The sequence below is a fragment of the Pelodiscus sinensis genome, chromosome 5 (assembly GCF_049634645.1).
Source record: "Pelodiscus sinensis isolate JC-2024 chromosome 5, ASM4963464v1, whole genome shotgun sequence".
In the NCBI taxonomy this organism is placed as follows: Eukaryota; Metazoa; Chordata; order Testudines; family Trionychidae; genus Pelodiscus; species Pelodiscus sinensis.
In genome coordinates this window covers 68,525,236-68,537,970 of record NC_134715.1, presented here as the reverse complement: position 1 = coordinate 68,537,970, position 12,735 = coordinate 68,525,236, and the positions used below count along the sequence as shown (strand labels likewise).

Sequence of the window (12,735 nt, the reverse complement as noted above, 5' to 3'; positions counted from 1 at the left end):
GGGGTCCGGGGCTATGGCTGCTGCTGTGGTAGTGGCAGTGGGGGCTGGGAGTGTAGGGCCCTTTTAAATTGCCAGGCCTTGGAGCAACTGTCCCCTTCCCACCTGTCCCATCAGCAGCCCTGTTAAAAGCTTGTCTCTCTGAACAACAGCATTTGATCCAATAAAAGGCATTACCTTATTTGCTTGGTCTCTCTAATACAGAGATGGCCAAAATAGGGCCTGCAGGCCACATCCAGAGTGCTAAACCTTAGGATCCAGCCCACCATGATCCTCTGGGCCTTCAATGTCCTACAGCCCAGCAGGACCCTCAGGCAAGCTACCTGACTGCCGTGCCCCTGCACGCTGCTCACAACGGCTGGCTGCTGGGGCCAGAGTGTGAATCTCTGCACCACACATGTGGCCCATGGACGGGGAGGGGGGACTCTGTGCTGCGCTTGCCCCCAGCGCAGTCCTTATAGCTACTGGGAGTTGCTCGAGCCATGCTTGTGGGTACATGTAGCACATGATGTCCCACCCCCAAGGGCTGCGTGACACAGAGACATCTATAGCCCCAGCAGCCAGCTACTTTGAGCGGCGCAAGGGAGTGCGGCAGTCAGGATGGTCCCAGTGGGCTGCTGGCCAGGAGCCACCTATAGTAAGCACTCCCCTAGCAGAGCCTGCACTTGGCACTCCATTCTCTCCCTCCACCCAACTCCCTGCCCCAGGTCACAGACCAAACCCCTGCTCTCCTCCTGTACTCCTGACCTAGGTCACACACCCCTCCTGCCCCAGGTCACAACTCAAACCCTTTGCACCCCTTCCTGCACCCCTCTCCTGGGTCAGAATCCTCACCTGCACCCATACCCCCTCCAGGACCCTGAACCCCTCCTACACCCAATCCCCTTTCCCAGTCACAACCCCTCCTTCACCCAAACTCCCTCTGACCCCACACCCCCTCCTACACCGCAGTTCCCTACCCCAAGCTCCCATCTGCACCCAACTTCCTTCCCAGACCCCATGCCTCTTTCAATAACATAGAAGGTTGCGGTCCTTGACCACTTACCAAATTCTTGGTGTGGCCCCCCCCCCATCAAAAATTATTGCCCACTCCTGCTCTAATATCCTCCAGCCATCATGGCTACAACACCAGTGCATACAACTTTTAACTTAGTTCTTCTGGGAAAAGGGAATTTTTTAATCTTCCAGGAAATATCTGGTGATAAGATAATTAAAGGCTGTATCCTTGACATTAAGAGTCATGTCTTTCAAACCCTTAGTCATGTGAGTTGGCCTTATCCCTATGTCTCATAGGAAACAGGTTTTGTAGGATTGTGCCTCTGTTATTGCACCCATGGATAATTGCTACATGGGAGTTAAGAGTTAAGTCAAGCATGAGAAAAGCATGCAACTAATTTAGATATGTACGAAGAACAAGATCTTATAACTAAAATGTCTAGAGACATATTTAGTGAATTGATAAATTTATTACGTGTACCAATCTGGTCTTAAAAGGTCAGGGTAAATCTATACAATCTGAGGTGGTAGACGTCTCAAAGTGGTCTTAATCATCATGGTAACTATGTGACAGAGCATTTGATGAAAGCTATACAAGTGTTGCATTGTGCCCAAACTGCAACTCCATGCCTTTAGCACAAACAGAACAAACAGATTTTTAGAGAGAATTCATGCCTTCAGGTACAGGCCATACTTCAAAAGTACATCCTTAGCACAAATCCTTCTGATGAAGTATGTGCAAGCAGAGTTCTTAAAAAGAATTTGTTTGAAGGAAAGACTACGCGGCCCAGCAGATTTACTATTTATTGTGCTTTCAGTTCATTCTTCCCACACTTCTACACAGATTTTACAGTAACATACACAATTATTTGAATCAGAAAGTAAATCTAGCTGAAATAAACGATAAGTGTACCCCCTATGCTTAATATTTGTTTGCATTGTTTTGTGGGGAATGGAGTGGTTATCTGATAGCAATTGTGTGGGTTTTTTCTCCGTGGATGATTTATATTGCTATGTGTCATTGACACTGTAGAAACACTTCAACAGCTAGCTAGCAGCTAACGGGTTGGATTTGCAAAGTTAGACTCAGGCAATTGTGTGCACACATTCATGTGTGCCCCACTTATTCTAAGTGCAAATACTCAATGTGCCTGTGCTAATTTGCACCAGATAAATTTGGTGCACAAATAACTGAAAATAACTTCCTGATCACTGGTGAATAGTTGCTAACTTCTCATTGTGAATGTACATATTGCCAAACAAAATATGCATTTTGTTTGCTTATTTATTTTAAATGTAATGGAGAAGCCACTGCTGTTCTTCCAGCTCCCAGTAACATTACAGCATATAATTCATTCTCCCTAAAACCACAGATTTTTTTCTGAAGGGGTGGGATGTAGAAGTAATCATCTTGTGAAGGGTTTATCCTTTTATGGTATGAGGAGCCGAGCTCACCTTTGGGCTGTGTCCAAGGGAAAAAATCTACAGAGAAGAAATGTAGCACTGGAAACACATTACTGGAAAGGCGTTAACATTAATAGCGTGTTGATCTAGCTTCTGTCTATTCTATGGCACTCATAAATTACCTTTCTCTCATCAAATTTAAGCAGCTCTTTTCTGTTCACTTTTTCATTGACTTCTCTGCTGCTTCAACACACAGTGAACAACACTCTTTTCCTCAAACACACTCTGTTCCTCCTCCTCCTTAGACAATTGCTCCTTCTTATTGCTTATTGCTTCCTATATTTTCACCTTAGTAACTGTGCCCCAGTTGAACTTCTCTACTCCACTGATTTCAGTTACTACCTTTATGCAAATCTGACTCTCCATATCTTATCTTCTTTGTAGGTGCTTATACCATGATCCGCCCAGTCCCCTGCCATGACTCCAGCACCTCCCAGGCCCTGCCCTGTGCCTCCCACAAGCTGATCTGCACATCCTGCACCTCCCTCACACACATCCAGCCACATTCTCCAAGCCTTCCCACACCCGCATACAATCCAATGGGAATTAAACTGAATTAATTAAAGCAATAACTCTGATTTTCTGTTATTATATATATTTTACATTCCCAATATTTTACATTACAAATCCTCTTCAGCTTTTAGTTTTTACTTCTTGTCAGGTGGAATAGATTGACATCTGGTCTGATGTGGTCTAGCTGTACTGTCTGGGCCTCACTCAAAGGTCTATGGATCCCCTTGCTGAAATAAAGCAGTTTTACATTCAGTATATAAACCGAGATTGGGACAACCTCCCCGCCTCCCCCTTATTAGATTAGTCTGATGTGTCAGGTGCACAATTTACAGTAGAAAGTAAGTGAAAACAAATGCCTCCTAAGAAGATACACACATATCCCAAAGGTGGGTGGATTGTGATAGAACAGTACGTGCAAGAAATGTAAGTTATAGTCACTCTTGAGAGCATAGTATAGTTTTCTAAAAACTAGAGAAAGCATGTGGAGCACCAATTAGTTGGCTCTGCCAGTGTCTCAGCATGAATTGGCAAGAAGTCTTGCAACGGTAGGGGAAAAAAACCTGCTAAAAACTAACCATAGGTCATGATCCAAAGATTAAGAATCACTAACTTAGAACTTTGAAATTCCCTACTGCCATGTTTGTGGGTTTAGTTTGTACTTTGCACAATGAAATACAAACTATTGGCTACACAGGTTGTACCTCCCTAAACTGGGACTCTCTGGCCCAGCAATATAGGATCACAGAGCCCAGGAACAGGGAGGTCTGGTGTCAGAGCAGCAGCACATCAGGCAGGGAGCTCTGGCCGTGGTGGCTAGAGGTGCCAGGGTCAGCAGAGATCATGGAGCTCTAGCCCTGATCTCGGCCAGGGAGCCCTAGCCCCTGCCCTAGCTGTGGTGTAGAACTCTGGCCCCAGCTGCAGAAAACCAGCCTTGGCCAAGGAATTCTGCCCCCCCCCCCCCCAGCAATGGGGCCGGCTGCAGCTAGAGAGTTCCATCCACGGGGAGCCACTGCTGGGCAGGCAGCAGGGAGGCTGAGGGTGGAGCCCAGCAGGGCAGAGCCCCAGCCCAAGGGCAGCAGGACAGCACAGGCCCTGAAGAGAGGCCGGCTGGGAGGCCAGTGACAGGTGACCTCACCTGATCCAGCAAATCCCCAGTCCTGAGGGTGCCAAGCCAGGGAGCTCCAACCTTAGTAGAAGATATATTAATGTATTTTTCCTTTATGTCAGTTAATCATACAATTTTGTGCTACAGCTAGTAGGAAATGCATTCTCTGTAGCCTTTATTATGTAAAATAGCTTTGATGTACATATGAACTGTGTCTTAGCATAGTACACAAAAGGGGGGGAAGTTTACACTTTATAATGCTGCAACAAATGATTAGTTTCACTTGCATTGCTTGTGCTTCCTGTGTTAGCTGGACTGTAGTATTATCTCATTTTAGTTTTAGAAAAACTTTAGGACAACAATTAAGAGAGCATGTAGAAGAATTTTCAGCTACAATAACTTCTTTTCATTCATGTTTGCTTTGAACCACCATCCTCTGAAAGCAGACTCCTGTGAGTCAAGTTTATAGTCAATCAAAAAAAAAGTGGGGGGTACTTTACTTTACCATTTTAATTGTAGGACAGAGGCCTTTAACTTTCCATGAGGCTATAGTAAGAGAATTTCTGCTGAGCAGAACTTCCTTGAACCTAGTAATCAGAGCCACAGGATATGTGTTAATTGCCCCTGACATGCAGAATTATCTGCAGTTACCCAAGCTAATAGCATCACTGCAGACATATTATTTTTCCAAAAACAAGGTTTAAAATTATGTACAAATTAAATTACCAAAAATTGACTCTCATTCAAATGTCATAGGACTGACTTAAAGTCTGCAAAAGCAAGAAGAATCAGCGCCAAGGCTGAAACACTGTCCTTAACTTACCCTATTGTAACTCTACCCTTCTGTGCCGCAGTACAAACTGTATTGCAAGTGAAATCACCCCTTGTTTATAGATTCCTGTTGTACCAAGCCATAACGGGTTGGTGAAACATGACGTTTCCACCTTAATTCTGAATGTCCTTGCTTCTCCTTGCTGAAGTCAATAATTTCAATGTTATGTATGACTTTCCTCAATACCATGCAGCACAAAAGAAAAGAGCAAGAAAAAAGAGAAAAGGACAATTTTGTTGAGTCTTGAAGAAATGTCTAAGTCGAATTGGAATTGGAATTATTTGTCACAGTTGACAAAGGTTGAATAATTCCTAAATCATTAATTTAACACATTTCTATTTATTATTAGTGATAGAAATTGTAATTTATCCCACAAAATAAGTCATCATTTAAATATAGTCACTATTATTTGATAGTTTCTGCAAATGATTTCTTTTTCTGTAGCTTGTTTCAGGCAGATTGTTGGAAGTATTCAGAATTCAAAAGACAAAATTTGAGTTGTTTTAATTGGAGTCAAATCACATGCTAGGAATGACTATACTGATGATGAGTAGCAACTACTGCTCCTAACTGGCTAAGAACTGTGCACCCCTGCTCTTTTTGTTACTCTTTCTCAATTGTCCACCCCAGCTCCTTTTCTCACCCTTATATAGCCTTGTCTTTTAGACGGTGGGTATGTCTACACTAGCCCCCTAGATCAATCTAAGGAGGCTAATGAGGGCGACCAAAATTGCAAATGAAGCGTGGGATTTAAATATACCGTGCTTGATTTGCATGTTCCCGGCTGGTCGCCATTTTAGAAATTGACTAGCCCAAAGTAACTGCCCGCATCTACATGCGGCAGTGAAACAGGATTCCGAAATAAAGCCTTAACTCAAATTAGCTGGTAAACCTCATTGCAGGAGGAATACCAGGTAGATTGATCTAGGGGGCTAGTGTAGACATATCCTAAGTTCTTTAGGTCAGGACAATCATTTTCTAAACTTTTGTACAGAAGCTAGCATAACAGAGCACTGACTTGCATCATCTTTAGGTGTTACTACCATATAAATGTTGAATAATAATGTGCTCTAACTGGATGAGCATTACTCTCAATGCTAAATTTGACATTCAAATTCAAAGTATGCTTTCCATGCATATTCTATAAAACTTACTGAAAATGTTCCATTTTAACACATTTTGTTAATAGCAAATTCATTATTAGAATAGTCACTGAAAGGCTGAAATTGAACTCTGCACAGCAAGTATTTTGAATGTCTGTGAATCGTTAAAGTCCTCTGGAGCAGCATTACTTTCATGCACAATGAACAAAAGGGGAGTTAATACCGTTGAAATGAATTCATTTTATAACCAGAATGAATATTCATAGGGTGTTTTTGTCAATAATAGTCCAGCTCTAATGATAGTTATGGTGATTCTGCTGGCAGGCTGTTTATACCAAGTTTGTTTTCTCATACTATAGATCTGTTAATAGCAGACCATTGGTTTAATGGCATTTTCTTTTACTGCCAGGCCACATTGAGGAAATAACTGCTCCATTCCCCCCCTTCCTCCCATTCATGCCAGTGGCTAATGAACATATTAGGACACAAAATAAATTGTAAAAACTACAGTTATTCTTTACTGAGCAAACTATGGTTGCTCCAGCACAGATAATCCAGAGTGAAGTGAGGGCAAAGGGAAGCACATCTAGTTCACGTGACACTATGCCATCATAGTAACTCTAGCCACTGCCACTCAACCATTACAGTTGATTACTCCACACCCAAGAATGCTTCTGCATCTGAAAAGTCGTAATTTAACCCAAAGTATTCATGCATCAGACCAGATATATTTTTTCATTTCCCTTGTTTTAGGGCTCTGGTCTGCCATGCTCATTGCTGTCAATGCGGGGGCTGTCCTCAGCACCTCACAGGATAAGACACTTAGCTTAAAATAAATTAAACTCTGAAAAGATGTCAAAGGGAAATGAAAATTTAAAAAAAAAAACCCTAAGGCCAGGTCTGCACAATAAACTTACATTAGTACAACTACATCACTGGCGCAATGCAGTTTTTCTGAGCTGACCCCCAGTGAAGATAGCACTATGTCAACAGGAGAGCTTCTCCGATCAACATAGCTACTGTATCTCACAGAGGTGGATTAACTGCACTGTTGGAAAAAGCTCTTCTCTTCGCATATTAGTGATTTCACTGAAATTGACTGGGTACAGTGGTTTCAAATCAACACAGGCAACTGCAGCTATGTAAGTGTACACTGCCCCATGTTGAAGTCTTGTCAAATAGCTACTGTAAACCCACAAAAGCAAATCCATTCGGTCATAGGGTTGAAATAGCATTCTTATTTTGTTCCATTGTTCTTAACTGTCCCAACATATATGGTGGGTTACATAATGCAAATGTTATTAGTTTTGCAGCATCTAGCCATATAATATGATATACATATAACCATATAATATACAATCCCACAAGGAAGATAGTATCATATATAGTGGCTATAATATCAAGCCTGAAGTCTGAATTTCCTGTTGTTGCTGTGTGGGCTGGTGTCCGATGTACTAGTTTGATTTAACAACAGGTGTTAAGAGAAGAAAAAATGTCAGCCAAATAACTTTCTTCTGTTAGCACAGCTGTGGATGCCGGACAGACTACACTTCTTTAAACAAAATGCAGGTAAGATGGATGTCAAGGTGTATCCTCTTTTTTTTAAAGGATAGAAGATCTTCAGTTAAGCTAGGAAATGGCTATCAGATCTTTAACAACAAAAACAAAGACCACTTTCTGAGATCCATGCCGTAAGAGCCTGATTGTGTTGTTTGGCCAAAAATCCAAAATGTTTATTAGAACCCAAGGCTCAGATTTGCTTCACCAAATTTCATGACATTTTTTAATTTGATGATTATGGTCTGGGCTGAAAACTCTGACAAATACAAACTATTGTAGTGTCAGGTGAACTAGATGTGCTTCTCTTTGCTCTCTCCGCACTCAGGATTAGCTGTACTGGGGCAGCCATAGTTTGGTCACTGAAGAGTAACTGTAGTTTGTACAATTTATTTTGTGTCCCAGTAAGAGAAACACAAAGGTTTCACCTACTTTCCAACTCAGAGCTGGTATAATTGATGACTGTCCACTGAGATTTACTTATGAGATTTGAGAATTCATACTGACTCAAAATTCAAAATGAAGCCAAGGGTGCATAGTCATGCAAACCACAAAAGATTCCATACTAACTTCTGTGAAGTAAATTCAGTCAATTTCATTCAAATGTACTCTGTAATCAGCAGGAAGAACCCAGCTCCTACCCTCATTCTTTCTTGCCCTCCTTCCCACATCCTTTTTCTTCTTACCCTCCTAGCCTCTCTATCATGCCTTCATCTTCTTCTCTTCCTTCAGTATCTTTCATCTCTTTCTTCTGCTTTCTCCCATATCTTCCATACACTAAGACACAGTTGTTCTTGCCACTCCCTCACAGTTCCTTCCCTCTTCATATTCATATCTCCCTTATCCTTTCTGATCACAGAGCTGGCTGGCCTGTCAACTCTGCATGCCACTGCCTCCTGTTGTTTCTAGTCTTTCCTGCCAAAGACTATGCAGAGCAAGCCACAAACCAGAGTAGAAAGTGGTTGCCCCTGGAAACAATATAGTAAAGAATCAAATACTGTAATTGGTTTAGCATCATAAAACAGCACTTTACAGAACAGAGATGAATCTCCATTTTCAACAGAGGGAAAGCCCCTTTCAAATATAATAGGTGAGTGTCTGAGTATCACTTTAGGTTGATTTGTTGTTCATTTCCCTAAACTACTCAGACCTTAGTCCTGAGCCTCAATGGCCTAAAGATCAATCAGATCTTAGTGGTAGCAAAGGGCTCCCCAATCTCCACTCATGTCCCAAAACTTGTGGCTATTACCCCATGTGTTTGAACTTATACTCTTTCAATCAGATTCTTAGCTTTGGTCTTCTACAGATCAGAAAAATACAAATAGCTGGCAATCAAAAATGAAACCAGCTCAGTCTACAACCTTTGACTGTTGTTCTTTGCAGTCAAATTTCATAGACCTGTAGCCAGCTTTGTTTTCTATTTAGATTTATGATACTGTATATATGACACACACTGATTCTATTTAATAAGCCCAGTACCGAACACCATGCAGTAGAAAGTGGAGTGGGTTACAAAGCAAAGTGAATAGCACTGGAAGGCATAAGCAATTACTGAAAAGGTTTCCAGACATAAAGCAAGTTTATGGCACCCTGTTTCAAACTATAACTTCCACTATCAATTAGTTCTGTTCAATTGTGTCATCAAAACTCAGGCAAAAGGCAACTGGAATAAAATGATGTTTACATTTTACCAGTGTTTTATATTCAATTAAACATTTTTGCTGCTATTTACATAGTTGAATGGCACTACATTTACACCATGCAATCTTATGTTATTTTTATGTAAATATTTATTTAAAGGCAGACATAAGTTCAAATTAGTTGTGAAAGAGCCACTAAAATAAAATAAACTTGCATTTATTGTTAAATACAAATTATTCCAGAACGTAAGCAGCAACCCTGTTAAAATACAAAAAGAAAAGCAAACAGTATTAAACCAAGGTGAGCAAATTGAAGGAAAACTAGCATGCAAGTTTGCTTTTTTTTTTTAAATAATCCCAATTTGCTTGATTTTATCAGGTGAGGGTAAACTTAATTTAAATTCATTGAAAGTTAACTCAAGCATCCTAAATAGAATAGTGGGTTAGAGCACATGTGGGTACCTGAATTTATGTTTCAGCATAAAAACTAGAAGCAAAATTTGGCCTCCAAATTTTAATTCTAGTACATTCCATAAAGGAAACAATTTGATTCTTCCATCCTGCTTTCTACCACAAAACCTCTGGCAAAGCCTATACCCCCTCACCAGCTAGCCAAATTCTACATGAATTAAAAGTAAACCAAAAAAAGAAAGAATGGAAAAGCACAAAATTAGGTTTTATGAAACTTTCCTTCACTCGTGTTTGCCTGACATCCTGTTTGTATAATGCAAAGTTGTACCTAATATAAATTAGACTGTAAACACTACAGAGTAGTGATTATCTTTATTCCCTCTTCAATTTTCTTCAGGATCTCTTAAAATGTTATATATAAATATTCAATCATAACAGGCAAAATCTTTAGAAACGTGGAGCATTTACAAATTCCCCTCAAGTCAATGTTAGTTGCAGGTGCTCAGCAACAAAAACAAAAACTTGAAAGTCTCACTGAGTTGTGCTTCCTTACAAACTTAAACCCAGATCCTGTTCATCTGAAGATTTGATGACAGACAAGTGTTTGAAACAAAGCAGTGGACCAATTTCAAAGCAACATGGCCCTGATTTTCATATTTCCAAATTAAAAACTGTCAATGTGGAGTTAAAGATGAAAGTACATCTCACTAATTTAGGTATTACAAGTGTTGTAATTATAGAAAAAAAAACCTCTGTTTTTTTCCTTTAATGCAGGGATGAGGAACCTAAGGCCCAGAGGCCATATGCATTCCCTGGCTTGCCTGGATCTGGCCCCTGAGACTCAGGGGACCCTCAGAATTGGGGAGCCTGCGCTGGCACTCTAGTCTTCTCACCACCCCATTGCAGGGCTGGAGCACACACACTCTATGGCTATGTCTAGACTGCAAGCCTCTTTCGAAAGAGAGCGTCTAGACTGCACGCGGAACTTTCGAAAGAGCAAGCCGCTTTTTCGAAAGAAAGCACCCAGTGAGTCTGGATGCTCTCTTTCGAAGAAGCCCTATTTACGTTCAAGAACGCCTTCTTTCGAAAGAAGCACTTTCGAAAGAAGGCGTTCTTCCTCGTGAATTGAGGTTTACTGCCGTCGAAAGAAAAGCCGCATTCTTTCGATTTAATTTCGAAAGAACGCGGCTGCAGTCTAGACGCAGGTGAAGTTTTTTCGGAAAAAGGCTACTTTTCCTGAAAAAACCCCTGAGTCTGGACACAGCCCCTCAGGCTGGGCCCCCTTAGACTCTGGTGTGCAAGGAAAATGTGGGAAGTGTCTTTCTCCTTTTCAGCTGGGGGCCACCTCAGTGAGCGTTTGTTTTGTTTTTTCCTTCTGACCTGTGTGTGGATTTTTCTGTAGGTCAGCAGCCCCCTACCCAAATAAGGTTCCCCACCTCTTCTGTAGTGTTTAAAAAAAAGTCATTTAAAGATTAAAAGAAATCCAGGTAGAACAGTTAAAGCACCCAGACAGCCTTAACTTTTCCCAAACAAAAATCTAACGAGACTTTAAAAATCAGTTTAATATAATCTGGGACCATGAACACTTTTACACACTGATCATACTCTCCTGGTAATTTCAGGGTGGAGTAAAAGTTGTTTGGGTACACTAACTGCACATTTCCATACTTTAATATTCTTGGAGGTTTTGTAAGATTCACATTCCCTCTGACAGCGTAGGGAGCCACACTCAACCCTGAGGGCAACTTGGCTTCCCTCCCTTTGGGAACTTTGGGAGGCAGTGGGTATTTTATACTTTCTATCCTAAACCCACTAAGTAGAGTCATGCTGGGGAAAAAACTAAACCATATGTGAAATGAACCCAGCAGGTCTGAATAAGTCCTGAATGTCCCTTAAGATGCCCTCAAAGAATTATTTATTTTAAAGATGAAAGCATGGGCCCATCCCCACCTCCAGCTTCACCCCTTCTGCTGAGGTCCCATCCTCTCCCCCCATGAGTACGAACCCCATGAGAGTGGAGAGGGTGGGTACACCCTCGCCCCAGCCGCAAAACACCTGGGATGGGGGAAGGTGCATGCTTGCCCCAGCCTCTCCATCCTCAGAGCACTGGGGAGAGAGGAAGGCACACACCTCTAGCCTCCTTCCCTCCAGACCACGGGAACGGTAGGTGCTGGAGACAGCAACACTCCACCCCAGGTTGCCTACAGCAGGTGTTCTGGGGGCAGATTGTGAGCAGAGCCATGTCTGGTGGTTTGGGAAGGCAAAGTCTTTCCCCACATAGGCTACCAGACACCCCTGGATGAAGGCCTATTAAAGTGGTGCGTAGGCCTTCTGCTAGGCCTCTGCATGGGACTAATTCTACCTCTCAAGACTAGCAGGGCGTTAGGTGATCTCAGTCTGCCATCAAGAGTCTGTCACACTGTCGCTAGTGACTCTGATAGAGAAGTGTAACTGAACAACTACTGAATTAGAAAATATACAAAAATTGCCATTAAAGAAAGAGTAATAGAGGAAGAGGCCCATCACATAGCCCTAACTACAGAAGAAGGATAATGATTGATCTTCTCACCATTCAGCAGTACCAGCGAAGCTACGAACATATATTGTTTTTACTCCTCTAGGAGTTATTTATTGGACAGAGGGAGGGCGGATAGCACTTCCTTTGAAGTCAAACATCTTGCTTGGATAAGCAGATATGCTACATGAAATGAAAGTAATAAAAGAACAAAATGCTTTATTAAATCTTCTTTATCACAATAGTGTGTTCCAATAGCATGATCTAATTAAAGACGTATATGAACCTCTTTTCATCTGAGGATTAGTTCAGAGGCCTTCATTTATTCTGAAACATATACATTGCTGAAGAGTTTCCAAGATTTCCAATGATGTATTCTTCCCATTTTGTGTACTAGGTATATAGCTACTTCCCGAGGGTCTGTTTTTACGGGAATAAACGATGATTGTGGCTTATAAAGAAAAGGATATGTGGGGCTTTTTTATTATTTCTATGGGAAATACTCTGATGATTCATTAAATACAATAAAACTTCATCATTTGTCAGAACCTTCTGTGATACAGAAAGATGGGGGGGTAGAGTTCTATATCATTCCCAATAAA

General features: G+C 41.5%; 1 long non-coding RNA gene across 1 annotated transcript in view; it reads right to left on the bottom strand.

Moving 5' to 3' along the window:
* Positions 1–1,528: 1,528 nt before the first annotated feature.
* Positions 1,529–12,735, bottom strand: part of LOC142829625 (uncharacterized) — a 33,615-nt gene continuing 22,408 nt past the window's right edge. The window contains exons 4-5 of the long non-coding RNA XR_012904241.1: positions 12,188–12,316; positions 1,529–3,197 (exon numbers count right to left, since the gene is read on the bottom strand). This is a non-coding gene — a long non-coding RNA (uncharacterized LOC142829625). The remainder of the gene's footprint in view (positions 3,198–12,187; positions 12,317–12,735) is intronic.